At 38.2% G+C, this 18,583-nt stretch overlaps 1 protein-coding gene across 1 annotated transcript in view; it reads left to right on the plus strand.

Moving 5' to 3' along the window:
* The first annotated feature begins 16,509 nt into the window (after positions 1 to 16,509).
* The window catches only part of Asah2 (N-acylsphingosine amidohydrolase 2), a 74,139-nt gene continuing 72,065 nt past the window's right edge, over positions 16,510 to 18,583 (plus strand). The window contains exon 1 of the mRNA XM_026408980.2: positions 16,510 to 16,582. The gene's annotated coding sequence lies outside the window, so the exon portion shown is untranslated. The remainder of the gene's footprint in view (positions 16,583 to 18,583) is intronic.

The following is an 18,583-nucleotide window of genomic DNA, read 5'->3' on the forward strand; positions in this document are numbered from 1 at the left end:
TGTATGCAGGGGGTCATCCCCCACATTGTTTCTCATACAAAAGAAATATTTAATTGGGGCTAAGGTATGGCTCAGAGATAGGGTATATGTTTAGTATGTGCAAGTCCTGGGTTCAATCCTCAGCAGCAAATTTTAAAAAGTAGAAAGAAAGAAAGAAAGAAAGAAAGAAAGAAAGAAAGAAAGAAAGAAAGAAAGAAAGAAAGGAAGGAAGGAAGGAAGGAAGATAAGCAAAACATAACTCTCTCTTCCATAATTTTTATTGGTACATTATAGTTGCAAATATTGGTGGGATTTGTTGTTACATATTCATAAATGCACACAGTATAAAATACACCAATATAATTTGGCCAATATCACTCCCCAGCCCTTGCCCCTTCCCTTCCCACCTCTCACCCCCTGGCCCTTTCCTCTACTAATTTCCCTTTGATTTCCATGAGGGGCACCCCACCTTTCTTTTCTTTTTTTCATCTCTATCTTCTGCATGAGAGAAAACATGACACCTAACCTGAATTTGACCTATTTTGCTTAACATGGTCTCAAGTTCCATACATTTTCCTGCAAATGATGTGATTTCATTTTTCTTTATGGCTGAATAAAACTCTGTTGTGTACATATTACACATTTTCTTTATCCATTTATCCATTGATGGACACCTAGTCTAGTTCTATAATTTGGCTACTGTGAACTCTGCTGCTATAAACATGGGTATGCATATATCACTGTAGTAAGATGACTTTAATTCTTCAGGATAAATACCTAGGAGTGGTATAATTGGGACAAATGGTGGTTCCATGCCTAGTCTTAAGGAACCTCCATACTGATTTTCATAGTGGTGATACTAATTTGCAATCCCACCAACAGTCCAAAAGTGTTCCTTTTTCTCCACATCCTCTTCCAGCATTTATTATTATTTGTATTCTTGATGGCTGCCATTCTAACTAGTGACTCTTGAACAATGTAATATTTTTATGGGAAATAGAAATGGGCTTCTCTCCCATATGCATTTAAAATTTATGAAATTTTAGTGTAGTTTTGTTTTGCATTTTCCTAGTTGCTAATGGATGTTGTAAACTTGTTAATATATTTGTTGGCCATTTGTATTTTTTCTTTTGAGAAGTGTCTATTTAATTTATTTGTCCACTTAATTATTAGTTGGGTTATTTGAGGTTTTGGTGTAATGTTTTTTAAGTCTTTATATATTCTAGATATTAATCCTCTGTCAGAAGAGTAGCTAGCAAAGATTTTTTTTTCATGTTTCTAATCATTTCCTAAGTTGTGCAGAAGCTTTTTCTTAACTCTTGGCATTATTTTCTGAGATCTAGGGGTCCTATTGAGAAAGTCATTGCTGTGCTTGAAAACTAGAGTGTTGACTCTCCATTTTCTCCAATGAATTGCTTAGTTTCTGGTCTAATTCTGAGGCTAGTTTCATTTTTCTCCGTACAGATAACCAGTTTCCCCAGCACCATTTGTTAAAAAAAAAAAAAAATCTTCTCTCTGATGTATGTTTTTGGCACCTTTGTCAAAGATCAGATGACTGTATGTGTGTGGGCTTGTCTCTGTGTCTTCTATTCTGTATCACTGATCTATATATCTATTTTTATGCTAGTACCATGCGGTTTTGAAAAACAAAACTCTTTTGCATTCAATTTTTACCTTTCTTCCTATTCTTAGTTCTGCCAGGACTCTTGAACAATGTAATATTTTTATGGGAGATAGAAATGGGCTTCTCTCCCATATGCAGTCTTTTAATGCTGCTGAGAATCTTTGGAGAAATGTTATATTCCTGAGATTCTTGTTTTGATGGTTGGTCCTACAAACTTTAGCTTTGGCCCTTGTTCTAGACCTGCTATTTATACCAAATATTCAGGTTTCATTTTCTTCTCCCCTTTACAATCCGTTTGTTTGCCCAAGTTTTCCACCCCCACTTCAATCCTCTCCTCTTTCCTCTCTTTCTTTCCCTCCTCCCCCTCACTGCTTCTGCTGGTTCTTGTTTGAGTGTTTTTGTTTTTGTTTTTGTTTGACGTTTCTTTCAAAACGTCAAAAAGTTGGAGTGCCATTTTGGTTCCATCTCTCCACATTAAACAAATTCCAAGTCCTACTGATACACATCACACACATGTCCTAACATATTCTCTTCCTTTTCTACTACCACTTCTACATCCTACCTTGGCTCTCTTTTCCTCCTAAATGGTGTCTTACCTCTTAAATAGTTGCCGCTCTCCAGCACAAGCCCAGGTCTCAATCTGCCTTTCAGTACCATTAGAGCACCATGATGGGAAGAATTTGGAGGCTCTGTTTGGGCTTCTTAGGATAAAGTCCCTTGATTGACTAGTAATGCTACCATAGACGGAGACAGGGAAAAAGTATCTTCTCTTAGCCCCTCCCTGCTTTATTTTACCCATTTCTGCCAGGCAAATTTTTAGAAAATGCAGTTCTATTTGTCAGTCTTATACAAAAATGGGCACTTTTTACAGCCCTCACTAACTTTCGACTCCAGAGACTGGCATTAGAGCATCTCCGAGCTCCTTCTGGAACTTTTCTCAGCTACATCTTTCCTTGCTCTTCTAAAGAAGCACATAGTAGTGGATCTTAGATTGAGTGTCATAAACAACTAATGCAATGGAGGAAGGATAGCATCTTCAACAAATGGTGCTGGGAAAACTGGAAATCCATATGCAACAAAATGAAGCTGAACCCCTTTCTCTCGCCATGCACAAAAGTTAACTCAAAATGGATCAAGGAGCTTGATATCAAATCAGAAACTCTACGTCTGATAGAAGAAAAAGTTGGCTCTGATCTACATATTGTGGGGTCAGGCTCCAAATTCCTTAATAGGACACCCATAGCACAAGAGTTAAAAACAAGAATCAACAAACTTGGGACTTACTCAAACTAAAAAGTTTTTTTTCTCAGCAAGAGAAACAATAAGAGAGGTAAATAGGGAGCCTACATCATGGGAACAAATCTTTACTCCTCACACTTCAGATACAGCCCTAATATCCAGAGTATATATAGAACTCAAAAAATTAGACAATAAGAAAACAAATATCCCAATCAACAAATGGGCCAAGGACCTGAACAGACACTTCTCAGAGGAGGACATACAAGCAATCAACAAGTACATGAAAAAATGCTCACCATCTCTAGCCGTCAGAGAAATGCAAATCAAAACCACCCTAAGATACCATCTCACTCCAGTAAGATTGGCAGCCATTATGAAGTCAAACAACAACAAGTGCTGGTGAGAATGTGAGGAAAAGGGTACACTTGTACATTGCTGGTGGGACTGCAAATTGTTGCTGCCAATTTGGAAATCAGTATGGAGATTCCTGGGAAAGCTGGGAATGGAACCACCATCTGACCCAGCTATTGCCCTTCTTGGACTATTCCCTGAAGAACTAAAAGAGCGTACTATAGGGATACTGCTACATCGATGTTCATAGCTAGACTGTGAACAATAGCTAGACTGTGGAACCAACCTAAATGCCCTTCAATAGATGAATGGATAAAAAAATGTGGCATTTGTACACAATGGAGTATTACTCAGCACTAAAACGTGACAAAATCATGGAATTTGCAGGGAAATGGATGGCATTAGAGCAGATTATGCTAAGTGAAGCTAGCCAATCCCTAAAAAACAAATACCAAATGTCAGAGCAGGGAGGAACAGAACAGGGAGGGAGCAGGGAGGAAGAGCATGAGAAAAGGATTAACATTAAACAGGGACGAGAGGTGGGAGGGAAAGGGAGAGAGAAGGGAAATTGCACGGAAATGGAAGGAGACCCTCATTGTTATACAAAATTACATATAAGAGGATGTGAGGGGAAAGGGGAAAAAAACCAAGGGAGAGAAATGAATTACAGTAGATGGGGTAGAGAGAGAAGATGGGAGGGGAGGGGAGGGGGGATAGTAGAGGATAGGAAAGGTAGCAGAATACAACAGTCACTAGTATGGCAGTATGTAAAAACGTGGATGTGTAACCGATGTGATTCTGCAATCTGTATACGGGGTAAAAATGGGAGTTCATAACCCACTTGAATCAAATGTATGAAATATGATATGTCAAGAGCTTTGTAATGTTTTGAACAACCAATAATAATAATAATAAAAGAACTAATGGGTAAGATGAGGGTGGGGTTTACAGTCAAAGGGCTGCCTTTTACACTAACCCCATGTCCCATCTTTACTGCAGTATATTCAGGGTTGGAATGTGAAGAATGTCTTTCTGGATCTTAAGGTGTACAGAGAATAAGGAACGTTGTCCTCTGCTTAGACAAATCACACTGTTTGCTATTCTATATTTTGACTTTTTCCAGCTCCTCCACTTGAGTCATGCTCACCTTTTGGCTCACTTCTTTATCTCTAGCTGGAAAAATCATTTTTTTCCCCAAGTTCAGCTTGAATTCTACCTCTGTCATGACACCTGCCCTAAGTTTTCAGACTAGATGTAAACTCCCAGAGCACTTTATTTAGGATACTTCTGTTTAATCTTGCATAGTATTCATTTTGTGACTGTTTGTATTTAACATACAGATAATTGGAAGAGAGAAAGTCCCTTTTAAAAAAAAAAATCGATTTCACTGGGCTGCCCTCCTGGGAGGTCCTTGATCTGGCTTCTTTGTGTCATATTGCCATGCTTTCTTGCAGAATGTCTTTGCTCCTGTCATACCAAATCCCTTGAGTTTCCCAAACTCCATTTTCTCTCTCAGTTATCTTTAGGTCTGTGCACATGCCATGCCTTCTTACCAGGTGAAAAAGATTGTCAAAATGGCCACAGTTCTTTAGTCCTCCCTGTAGCCTTGCCTTTTGCTGTGTGACTTCCCACCCAGAGGTGCAGACTATTTCCCCTCCCCTGGAATCTGAGCTGGCCCGAGAACTTGCTTTGGTCAGCACAGTGCAGAGGAAGTTCCACTGTGCCAGTTCTGAGCCTAAGCTTTCAGAAGGCTTGCAAGTTCTGTTTGTTCTCTTGGCAGCTTGCCCAGCTGCCAGGCTAGTCTGCTAAAGGTTAGAGCAGATTCTAAGATACCAAGGGGAGGCCACCCGAGATTGACTGCTCCCTGTCAGCCCTCCAACCAACCCATCGGGTCATTTCATGTATTAACACGTCCCAGATCAGAGCTGTTCAGCTGGGCCCAGCCCCAGTTGCTCAGAATCACAAGCTAAACCAACTGTTATTTTAAGCTCTTGGGGTGGTTTTTTTATATTGCTAAAGATAACTGATAACACTATGTTCACAGCCACCTTTTGGATCTCAACTTAGACATTTCTTCTTCTGAACTTTATTTCTAGGCTCCCGCTTATCTACCTCAAGAGTACTAATATTCCAGTATTAGAATTACCTGGGCATCATCTCTATATGTTAGATTATGAGATTTTTGTTTGGTTTTTGAAGCACTGGGGGATCAAACCCAGGGCTTCATGTATGTTAGATAAGTATTGTACCCAGCTCAGATGGCAAGGTTTTTGAGGGCAGGAACTTTGTCTTACAAATTGTATCTCTTAGTCCTACCACAGTATCTGGTACTCTATAGATGCTCAGAGAATGTTTTTGAATGAAGGAAGGAATGGATCTTCCTACTTTTGTTCTTGTATACGGTCAGGTTGTCCTGCATTGACTGAAGAGTGATAAAACTATCTCGTTTTGTTTCTCTTGAAATTCTTTACCTACATTTGAAAATTAAGAAATTTGAGATAAGCATCATTAATGCAGACTTTTCATTAAAAAAGGGAAGATCCATTAACATTGGGCCTGAATTTCCTCATGCCATCAATGTAAGGTAGCTGTACCCTTTAGATAGGGCACACATTTGACGGTGACACTTGTCTCTCATCCCCATTGTTTCCTTAACACCCATTGTTATTTAGTGCTGTACCCCTGCAGACAGAATCTACAGGTTTCCATCACATGTTTACCTTCTCTAAAGCACTCAGTTCTTAGGAGAGCTGTTGATAAATATGTCCACTTTTTAACCTGTGCCTTAAATATGAGTTGATGCATGCAGCCCTCTCCTTAAAGGGCAGCAGAACTTTCCTTATGGTCTCATTTTTCTCCTCCACACACTGGGTTTGTTTTCTCTCCATCCAAAGGATTTTCAAGGGTAATTCAACTTACAATCTGCCTAAACTGGAGCAAGATGTTTTCTTTCATTGCATAATTTAACTTTGCATTGGCAGTTTTTGTGGTTTGGCTGGAGACATCCTCACCCAGTAGTGTTGGCTGGCCAGACAGGGAAATCATGCCAGTTTCCTGATGATTCCCCTTTAAATGTGCTCTTTAGACTCTTTGTAAAACTACTTACTACTGGTTGTCTGTCTCCCTCATGATGGATCAAAGTAATTTTTCAGCAGCGTAATTTGAGTTTGGAAGGGTTTTTGTTCTGTGTTGTTTTTTGACTATTCCCTCTACTCATAATGGTGGGGTCTTTGAAGGAATAAACTGCTCAGCCCATGCAAATTTCATAATTTCTTTTGAAAAAGAAACTCACCCAGGCTGGTTGATATTCAGTAGGAATGCAGGTCTACCTGTCATTTACCTTGGCATCTGCTCTGATTGGACAGTGCCCAAGCTGAATCAGTAGTTAAATATTTTGAATATAGCCATCTTAGTACTCACACGTTAGGAACGAAAAAAATGCTAGTTTCCAATTGTGTCCTCAGCTCCTTGTATGCATTTGCAAGACAATAGGTCGAAGCTCTAAGCAACCTGTGTTATCAAATCTCTGTGTAAATACCAATATCATGAACCAATTCAGAAAAACCTTTATCTATCATGGTGTAGCTAAGGATTAGCTCACCTGAGAAGCTCAGCCCGCTCTCTGATTCGTGAAGTGAATAGACAGGTAGAACTTGCTCTCTTCCATTAGTCCTGGCTAAATTAGCTGATGCCTCATTACTTCCAGAGCCCCAGGCACTCAGACCACTGATTTAGGAGCTCAACCAAGATGGAGTCTTCATACTTTAAGAAAGAAAAACTCTGCTTTTGATGGTGGTTATTCTTAATTTGATGATGCATAAGAGATTGTGATGATCATTATTATCCAAAGTACATGTATGAAGACATGAATGGGTATGAATATATTTTGTATACAACCAGAGATATGAAGAATTTTGCTCTCTAGGTGTAAAAAGAACTGTAATGCATTCTGTTGTCATATATAAATAATTTTTTAAAAGGGTAGGGTAGTAGAATTGACATCTTTGTGGTTTTTTTTGGCCAAGTTGAAGAATTAAAGTCTTTACTCTCTCTGATTTTTGCACACACGTGAATTAATCCCTTAAAAATATTATCTTTGTATTATGAAAATAATACATGATCATTGCAGAAAAATTCAAAATTTAAAAATATAATTAAGTAAAATGGCAAAAATGAGAGAAGCTCCTCAGCTCGCACTGATAAAACACTTGAGCCTTTTGAAGTGTATGTAATATAACATTGCTCTAGTTATCTCTTTGTCTTTCTCTCCTTCTTTATATTTTCAATAGCTTTAAAACTCATGGCTCTTTCTTTTAAAGCCCTAAGTGGAAATCAACCAACCAACCAACTAACCAACCAACGTATTAGGTGAAAGTGTTTTCAAATGTGTTATACATTCTACTGTCTTAGAGGTTGTTAAAATGACCAAAATTGTCCCTTTAACCATTGATTATTGTCCTGGAATGAGTAATTTTCAAGTGAGTCTCTTAGCTTTCACTTTTGCTACCTGTTTTCTTGTTTCTAAAAATCTGGATTTTTTTCCAATTCTAATTTTTTTTATGGTCAGAAGAAAAAGAACAATTGGTTGGAACTGTATGTAAATTAAAAGCCTCTGTGATGTGAATGAGCCTGAGTCTCTCCTATCATATAAATGCATGAACATTATGCCATGAATGTCTTGTAATCAAGAGGCCTTTTATATTTGCTTCCCATTTTTGACAATGTCTTAGGGTTGAGATTGCATGAAATATGGTATTGATTTAGAGAGATTTTATTATTTTTTGAAAAGTAAAAATGAAACCATTTGATTTGAGGTATTTATTGTACTGAAAGAAATTTTAAAAGATTTATAATTCAACTAAGGAGGCTACTTTGTTAACTGGCATTATATTAGGAGGGCAGGAGGTTTATTGTGGTAATAAATATAGCCCCTTCTACCAAATCTTAGTTGCTTAACATGTAAGCATTCATTTCTTTGCATTTATTGTGCAAAGCCTACTCCTGATCTAGAGATCAGTTTCTTTCATGTGGTGACTCAGGAATCTTGTAACCTGGCATCTGGGACACATGGCAATTAGGGTTACCACAGTGGAAGAAGAGAGACCATGTGGAACTTACACCTCCTCTCACATACCTTAGCATGATAACTTCAATTCAGAAGTGACACATGTCCCTGCCACCCACAGCCCATTGGCCAGTAACAACCAGAGTGGAAGGCACCACTTTGCCATATGTCCATGGAGGAATGGAGAAGCTGATATGAATGAGTGCTGCAAGTTTTCCCCACAGTGACCTTGGGCAAGTACCTTAATTTTATCTCTATGATGAGGGGATTGGACTAGATGACTTCAGAATTCTTACCTCTCTTACAATCTTTGAATCTAAATGGCTTCTTCTTGTCATAGATTTTTGGTTTTGATCACTTTGCATGCATTATCTTATCGTTAATCAGAGGCCATCGGTTATATAAAAACTAGTAAAAGGCCCTTGATTGAGTATGTTGCATAGTGTATCAAGTTAAGCTAGAGGACACAGAGGGCAATTGATCTGGTTTGAATATAGCTTGGCTACGTGACTTTCAGCTGTTTGTTTAACTTCTCTATGACTCAGTTGTTTTCTTTTGTTGTTTCTAATTCAAAGGTAAATTGAGGATAGGCATAGTGCCATCCCCACAGGGTTACTGTGACAACTGAATGAAGCAATTCATTTCATGTTCTTAGAATAGTGTCTAGAACATACTAAGAGTTCAATAAGTTTATTTCATTTTATTTCAAAAATCATTTTTAAAATCTGTTCTTCTTGCCCTGGCTTGATATTATCTACACGTAAGAGCTTAATAAGTTGTGCTTGTTTTAATTATTGTTCTTGTCCTGGCTAGATAAGCCAGCCCAGCCCACACATATCTCTCTAATTTACTGACCTATAAAATGGTCACACCACCTATAGGTGACCTGGGGCCAAACCTTTAGCCCCTTCACACTTGTGTTTTATCAACTTTAGCTTAGATACCATCTTTGCCTGCCCCCATTTTGGTTCTAACACCTGAGTTGCATCCTGCCTTTGACTCCTCCAAGCTCAGTATGTCTGCTTGATTTCCCAGCTCTGTCTTTCCCTTACAGACTCCTTGTCTGGACCCTTGGTCTCCTGGGGAGCCTTCTTACCTCAGGAGGGGACTTCCAACCCTAGCCTCAACTCCTCAGGACTTGGCTCTGCCTCTGCCTTCAGTTCAAATTGCAGATTGGTCTTGGCCTCTGCAAAGTGGAGGGGACATCACATAGACACCCTGAATTTATTAGCTCTACTTTTTGAGCCTGGCTGTTTCAGATGTCACCTGGCCTTATCACCATCCCAAATCAATGACAAATCTAGGGTGTTAAGTTCTCCTGCAGGGACTACCCCTCCAGATAGATTGATATATAAGAAAGTACATTTTCCTCCCCAGACCCTACGGGATTCTCCCCTAACCCCATGGATCTTAAGTGAATTGTCTTTGGGAGGAGTTAGAGGATTGCAGCAGAAAGAGAATGTGAGAAATGATGTACATTCACTCTCTAGCATAAGATCTGTGGTTCCCTTCCCCTTTTGCTTCTTGACTAATGTAATCTGTGCATGGTTGCCAATGAATTTGTTCATACAAAGAAGTGGGCAATTCTTACCAGACAGGTTTCCCCCTCAGGTTCCCAACCCATAATGGCCTATATGCCTTTGTTCCAAGCTCTGTTCAGCCTCTTTCCTCCTTCCCTGTATTGCCCAGAAAGAACAGGATGAACTTTGATACAACCAGTTTTCTTTCTGCTTCTCTTGGTCTTTCTTTTTTCAAGTTTTATCAAAGGATAACGTGGTACATTTATAACAGGTGCACAGTACAGGTGGGAAATGCTAAGCATCTGAAATTTATGTGGAGGGCAAGAGTTACATCAAAAGATATTGTCACCCTGTCCCTGAAATGATGATAAATGCAGCTGTAGCCTGCTTTCTCCCAATCTCCCTTTTTAATCTTGTATGGCAAAACGGTCAAATTTGTCAGTGCCAAATGAAATAATTTTTTATCTATGGTTCTGGAAAAAGATCAATCATCAGAGAATAATTTCCAAATACTCTGACAAAGCCCTACACTGTTTATCTAAAAGTGGAGAAATAGGGAGGTTTCGCAATTCCAATTTTATCTAGATTTAAAACCCTTTGGATGAGTTGAAAATAGCAAAAGACATTACTCTCGCAAGGCAGAGCTTATCAAACTCTGATAGGGAGATCTTTGGAACCAAGCATAAGGAACACGCCAAGAAAATATAATTGCAGTATAGGATTTTAAATGCACGAACTTAACACTGTTGGGTATTTACCTTCAGCCTTGTTAATATAACTAATTGGCATCTCATTATAGAATTAGCAAAGAACTTTTAAGACCTTTATTATCTATTGGATCTTTTAACAAAGACAAATCTCTTGCTAGTCCCTATTTTTATAATAAGGAAAATAAAAATCAGAGGGACTAAGGAAATAAATCCCAATCTTTAAATTCAAATCCCAATCTTCCTGTACCCTCAGGGTCTCTCCTTACCATTTTACTTTGCATCGAGGGTAAGACAGAGGTAAATTTGGGGAGAGAAACGGTTTAATCCTGGTGTAGTTTGCTCTGATAACTGAAAACCATAGAAAGATTGTCAGCATCTACTTGTATCTTTTGCTGGGCTTTGTGAGCTTCCTGGGGGAGGAAGAGCAGCGTGCTCTTGCATCAGGCTCCATCTTCTTCTGTGTCCTGGTGCTGTGGTTGGAGCTGGGACTGCTTTCAGGAACTTGGGCTCCTCAGTTCACTGTGGCACATTCCTAGTTACAGTCTTAGCCTATCATAGGCACATAAGGCTTAAATAAGAATCAAACGCTCCAGCTTGACACAGAAGGGACCTATCTTTTGCTTGTGGGTTGAGATCACAGTTAAACTGAGACAAATTAAAAGGTGAACTTATAGTTAGCTGGTCTTGGGACTGCTAAGGAATTCAAAAAGATCTTTCCATCCTCTGTAAAATCCATGAGTTGATAATGTACTACTATTCCAGCCTATATACTTAAAACTATTTTTTTTCTTGGACCTAATGAAAAATCTATTACACCATACTGCTCATCATTTTTTACTTTAAAAATGTTTCCAGAAACAATTACATAGTCCAATGCTTAGAATGCATTCATTTTCTAAAGTGAGGTCCAATGCTTACTTTTGTGAGATTTAGTATAGACAGGTTCTCAGTTAAAAATAACAGAATCCATTCCATGGAACTGGGGGGTCGGGAAATAATTTAGTAAGAGAGAGAACTCTCAGAATCATTGGGAATGCCGAAGTCAGGACTGAGGCTGAGCTCCCAGGAACAGCTCCCTATTTTAAATTGCAGAACTGAGCTGCTCAGGCATAGCTGCCTCCATCAGTATGGAGTAAGGAAGCTGAATGCAGTGTCCAGAGGCAGACAGCAGGCAGTTGGCAGAAAATTATGCTGCCAAGATCCGAGCCAATGAGATGGCTGTCCCATGCCCTGCCTTTCTCTCCAAGTGCTTCGGTTCTGATTTGAAGACTCATTCGGTACATCCGGAAGGCAGAACCTAAACCAAGTCTAGCCCACCTTCTGCACACTAGGATTCAAAGTGTGTGTGGGGTAAAGCACTGCATGGTATTAGCCATAGTGCTTTTAACCTTCCTCTCTTCGGTCAAGCAGCACATTATTCCTTATCTATTTGTCTTTTCATCTGTTCTAACCATTTGTCCATTCATTCATCCATTCACTCCCCCACCTTCTATCCAACCCTTGCAGTTTTTATACTGTTTCTTTTTTTAAAAATCTGTTTTAGAATGCATCTCTGAACAATAAAAATCTCTTTAAAGAATATCATCACAATTCCATTATTGTGCTCACATTTTTAACAATAATCTCTTAATACTGTCAAATATCTAGACAGTATTAAAATTTCCCCAATTGCCTCATAACTCAAAACAAAATGCTACTTTTGAATTGGGTTCCAAATAATGTTGATTTGGGGCTTACTACACACAGTTGGTTGATATGTCTCTTAAGTCTCTTTTAATCTATTCTCCCCTCCCCTCCCCTCTCCTTTCCCTTTCACTACACATTCTTGTTCTTGCTGTTCTCCTCTCTCATAGCTCCACTACTTTCTTCTGCTCCAGCTCCTCCTCCTTTCTCTTCCTTTCCACTTCCAATTTATTAACGAAATTGGATCATTTATCTTAGGGAGTTTCATCATCTTCATTTGGCTTACCATGCCACCATATTGTCCTCTGATATGGTCAGTTGTTCTTATACATTTCCTACACACAGGAACTTATATGTAGAGGCTGATCTGATCTAAGTTTAGCTTCCTGGCAAGAATTCTTGAGAGGTAAGGTTTTCTTCTTTATTCAAACACTTTACCTCCTTGTCAAGTCTGTCATTCCTTCCTCTTTTATAGCTGGAACACTTTGGTAGTTAAGAAACTGTCCCTCAACAATGGTTTGGCTTTCCAAAAGTACATTTTTTTTTTTTTACAGGAAAAGCTGAGTACATTCTTGATTTCTCTTCTTTTCTTTTTTGGTATCAGGAATTGAACTCAAGGATATTTAACCACTGAACCACATCCCCAGAATGCCAGACATGTTTTTATTTTTTATTTTGAAAGGGGTCTCACTAAATTGCTTAGGGTCTCAGTAATTTGCTGGGGCTGGCCTTGAACTTGTGATCCTCCTGCTTCCTGAGCCATTGGGATTATAGGTGTGTGCCACTGCACCCAGCTATATTCTTGATTTCTTAATTTCCATCCCTCCTTGCTTTTTCTCTACCAATTTTCAGAATTGGTAGAAATGTTTTGAACAGCAAGTGACTTTTGGAAGAACAAGTTCTAGGGTTTATATCATAGTGAAGGGATGATAGTTCATAATAGTCTATTATATATTTTATAAGTAACTAGAAGACAGGAGCTTTGAGGCTCCAAATACAAACTAATGATAAGGAGATGGAAATATTTATTATTCTGATCATTTGTGTACACTGTATACATGAATTGAAATAACACATTGTGTATCATAAGTATATACAATTATCATGTGTTAGTCAAACATCTAAAAAATATTTAAGGAGATAGAGATCCTAACTACACTGATTAGACCATTATACATTGTACATATATTTCAAATTATCACTGAGTATGTCATAAATGTGTACAGTTAATATGTACAACTAATAATAATAAAAGGTATCATTATGATATGATGGATTTAAACATATCTAATTTCTTCAACTCATTGCAAATATTTCTTTATACAGATACTCTATTTAATCAGTCTTCTGTTGTTGGAAATATCTTTAGTTCTTTAAACAGTTCTAATAGTCTTAAAGATTTCTGGTATAATAAAATATTCCAGATTCAGTTCATGTAATTCCTGTTCTAGATTCTCAAACCAGCTATTTCTCCAAGGATCTCTGGTTCTTTGAGCAAGAAATGATATTTAGAGATGACAATCTGGATGCTATATGAAATAGTGTTTATTAGAAGTAATTCAATTTTCAATATTAAAAGAGTTAAAAATTGAAAGGATGTGAACATTAATGTGGAGTATATGAAATCAACATCATGTTTAAGACTCCAATTTGCTAGGCATAAAAAGAATACTAAGAAAATTTGTGATGCTAATGAATATTATTGTCTAGGAGTTAGGTTTTGGAGAAATATTCTTCTAGCTTGATTGCAGATTTTCCTCAGTTGCCTTTACTTTATATTAGATAGTTCCTTCCTCTGTGCTAGGGTGTTAAGAGACCAAGAACATAGCTTGTTTCATCCTATCTAATGAGGAGTGGACATGTGGACTTTCATATCTCCAGAGGCTGGGTGCCATGACTGGGTCAAGGTGATATACAGATAATGAGACTTTGGTGAAGGGTAATAAGTCTTGTCTAGGAGTCTGACTATTTAGACTCATATACTAGAATAAACATGCCTGATTCGTGCTCATTTTTAACTGTTTTGTTCTATAGACTCCTTGATCTTTCTGTCTTCCTCATCTGTAAAATGGGTAGACCCTGTGTACATGAATCAATGTGTTGAGGCAGAGGGTAGAGAAAGACAGTTAACTTATCTTTGCTAACAAGGTTAATGTGAGAGTCACTCAGATAGAAATAAAATATATGCACAAATTAAAATATTTACAGTGACTGCATCTTCATCTCCTCCCAGGGTGTGGGAGCTTGTTCCAGGCTATGGGAGTCAGCTATTTTGATGGTCACCATGAGTTCTCTGGGTCCAGCATCTTCCTCCTCTGTTATAGTTGGAATCTCCTTGATTCTCACTCCTTTATTGATCAGGTATAGATCTTGAAATGTTGTCTAGAGAAGTTATGTTGTGCTGTGATCATCTACCAAACCCTGGTCAAAATGATCTTATCTGACTTCATTGTTGGTCACTAAGTAGGACTCTGTGAGTGGGCCACAGCATGGCTCCTTTTTATGAAGAGGAGGAGGGCTGAAGGGGCCTGGAAGAGACCCTGGGGCCAGTCTGGAGATCTTCCACTGCCATGGAGATGGGCAGGAGAAGGAAATCCAATGGCAGGTCATCAGGGCTATCTGTTATTTTTATCTAACATCTATTCCACCTCGATGATGAGATTTTTTTTTTATTTATTTTTGAGAACTACCTTTCCCTTTTTGAGCATGGTCTTGTTTAGATTTCCTCATGGCATACGCCTGTAATCCCAGTGGCTCAGGAGGATTTTGAGTTTAAAGCTAGCCTCAGCAAAAGTGAGGCACTAAACAACTCAGTGTCTGTCTCTAAATAAAACACAAAATGGTAGGGCTGGGGATGTAGCTCAGTGGTCGAGTGCCCCTGAGTTCCATCCCCAGTCCCCCACCCCTCCAAAAAAAAAATAAATAAAAGATTTCCATTTAAATGTCTCCACAAAAGAAAAGGGTCGCTATATGATCTGAGCTAGGCTAGTCAGATGTTATCTTTCAGGAATTAAACCCTGAGGGGAGCAACCGAGACCCAACTAGCTGGAAAGCCTCCATCTCAGTGGTGGAGATTCAGAGAGAGGGTCTCAGAGCTCCTGTTCTCTACCACTGTAGAGCTGCCTCATTCTTGCCCTTACTGAGTCCACTCTTCGGCTTTTCTTGCTGCCTTCAAGTGGATGTCCTTCTCTCTCTCCTTCTCTGCACTCACCTTAAGATGGCTTGACTTGTTTTCTGAGGTTTGTAACCAAGAATCCTAGCATAAATGCACTAATAAAAAGAACAAACAGACCTTGTTTGCTACCATGATTTGGACTGTTCCCTTCCGCAGGAGCAGATATCTCAGACACATGACTAAATGACCTGTCTGAAGGCACTTACACCTCAAATATTTCCTTTGGAACTTTGGAGGCCAGGCTATTTTTCTTTTAACTTTGCAAAGAATTAAGTGGCCTACCAGCTAATTCCTGAACAATGTGAACTTAAGGGGGGAAAATCTTCAAACTAAACCCAAACAAACAAAATGGGATGGTGGTGTTACCTATTTCTTGTTCTCTGCGTCTCATGTGGGCTATTGTTTAACTTCATGTTGCTTTATAGAACACATTCTCCTTTGTGGAAAACACGAAGATGCAAAAAGATGAAAACAAAGCCACCATAATCACCAGATAATTACTTTATAATATTTTGCTATGCTTTCTTATATATGTGTGGTCTTTACGAGCACAATTCACAAAAATGGGATCATACTGTAAATTTAACTAAATGTTATGTATTTTATTTCATTAAATTTTTTTTGAGTATAATTTTACTGGCTGCATACTATTCTAACCCTATTATTTATTATTTGTATTCTTAGTTAATACTTTGCATTTTCTTTAGAAGCATCTAAAATTAAGATCACTTTCCTCTTCTGAAATTGGTGTAAATATTGTCATATATTTATAGGTAAATATACCCATAGTTCATGCTAATGTCCAATATTCACAACCACTCCTTCTGATTGACGGTTGACTGTTCAGTGATAAATAGAGCAAGTGCCATCTTTTTATGATTGGATTGTGGTTGCAGGAATACTGAAGAACTTGTCACACTAGAAGAGTTGTATAAAGGCCAAAATGACCTTAGCAACAGGGCCTTCTGTAAACTCCACCTCCAATAACAGGCTGTCCTAGGAGACTTTGCCTACTAGCATTTTTTTTTTATCAATTTATGTTAATCTGGTCCTTGTACTAAGTCCACAAGGTTATGCCAATGAGCGCTTTACGCTCCTGCTCTTCACAGATGAACAACTTTCCTCAGCAGGTTTGGGACGTCTAAGCCCAGCAACCTACAAGGGGAAGAGGATCAAGATTCTGAGTGGTCATTTGATCTACTGAGATGCAAACACTCTTTTGAGTAGTAAAATCAGGTAAGAATGATTGCTTTCATCCTGGGGAGGGAGGGGGAAAAAGAATCACGAATTGTCTAATTGTTTTAGAGATCTTGAAAAAATCCTAAAGTTTTTATCTCATTTTCATAACTTTGAGAACCCATTGTGCCAAATTGTTACTTGTTACTGAAAAGGGATTGGCATGTCTGGTCTCAAGACAGGCATTAGTAAAATTTCCCTTTCAGTGATCAGAACTATCCCACACATTTTGCAAGCCCTGTGTTCTATCAAAGTATTTCTTCACAGATTCCTTAAGATGGTTTAGAAGAATCCATCATCAGTCAGAGTGACTGTAGAACCTAAAAACCTATAGAATGTAATGAGAAGAAATACGATATGGTGGCTAGAAACTGGGTTCTGAAGCCTGATTGCAGAGTTGAAAAAAAAAATCTCATTTCTGCCACTTCTTGGGTTGAGACCTTGGGAAATTCTTCTCCTAATACTGAGCCTCAGTTTCCGACTCTACAAATAGGGATATGATGACAATGTTGGCACCTATCTCATAGAATTTCTATAAAAATAAGATCATATGTACCAGGGATACTTTTTCTGATCCTTGGGGTATAGGAAGTGTTCAGAATGGTAGTATTTATCATTAGGTTTCAAAACAGAGAACACTGTACTCCTCCCTGTCTTTAAAGGAAATTTATAGGAAGCTAGTGCTGAACACCTGTTAGAGAGCCATATGAGAACTTCAGAACCCATTTTCTTAACCCATGCTTGAAGAAACCTGAGCAGTGATATGAGACTCCCAGGACTGATCCTCAAAAGGAGCAATTTGTGACTAAGATGCTGACACCCCCATGCATTGAGAAAGGGCAAGAAATTAATGCATTCAGTATGGCCCAGACAACCTTTGGTTTCAATTTGAGTAAGATTGATTATGCCTAGTTCATGTTCAAGGCTTTGTTTTTTTTCTTTTTTTTTTAAAGAGAAGTTATTATTTATTCTAAAAATTTATTTCTAAATTCTCAGGACACAGAACAGCCAAACAATTTTTAAAGGAATAAAGATGATTTCACTACCTAATTTCAAAACTTATTTACCACTACTTCAATTAAAAAGCTCTGGAATAGGCAATAAAGACAAATGTATATGGTAGTGGGTCCAGAAATAGGTATCCATGTATATGGTAAATTGATTTTTTTTTAGTGAAGTTCCCAAGATATTAATATGATAGAACAATTTTTAAGAAGAAAGAAAAAAGCAAATTAAAACAAAAAAATCTTAACCCATGTATGCCATTTTTAAAATAATCACTTTAAATGAACCACAGGCTATGAGCCTTCTATAAGCCAAGATGACTGACAACACACAGATTGTCTATGTTAAGTGTAGTCATGTGATAAGAGCCTGTGTACCAAACAGAGGTGCTACATAACACATTAACACATCACACACACACACACACACACACACACACACACACACACATACACACACACACACACGTTTTGTTTGGCCATTTTTGCTCTGTTGAACTGATTACCACTGCTGACCTTCTATATAAGACAACAATGGCACTTGATTTTGCATTTGAATTTTCGCCTTTTAGTTGGACTTGAATGACCTGTCTACCTCATGTGTTTCACCACTCTGTTTAGCTGCCAGAATCACTGCCAACACATTAACATTCTTGTTAAACCACTTTAACTGACTTTACCACCATCTTTAGGGAAATTAACATTTGAGTGAGCACTATTTATTTCTCATTGATGATTAAAATCTGAATTTGAACATTAAGGCAGATGCCTCATCTGCCTTCAGAATGCAAATATACCTTGAGGAGCAGAGCCCATGATTACGTCTCAAATGGTTCCAGATTACATAATTGTTTCCATTTATTCTGTATCCTATACAGGTTTAGCAGGCTAGAGAGTGCATGTCCCAGCTGCAGGAACACCAGCTACTGCTGTATTTTATGAAGTACTTTAAAAGAAAATGTGAAATATCAGATTTATAAATGTAAGCTCTATCTTT

The sequence above is a fragment of the Urocitellus parryii genome, chromosome 5 (genome assembly GCF_045843805.1).
Source record: "Urocitellus parryii isolate mUroPar1 chromosome 5, mUroPar1.hap1, whole genome shotgun sequence".
NCBI classification, from domain to species: Eukaryota; Metazoa; Chordata; class Mammalia; order Rodentia; family Sciuridae; genus Urocitellus; species Urocitellus parryii.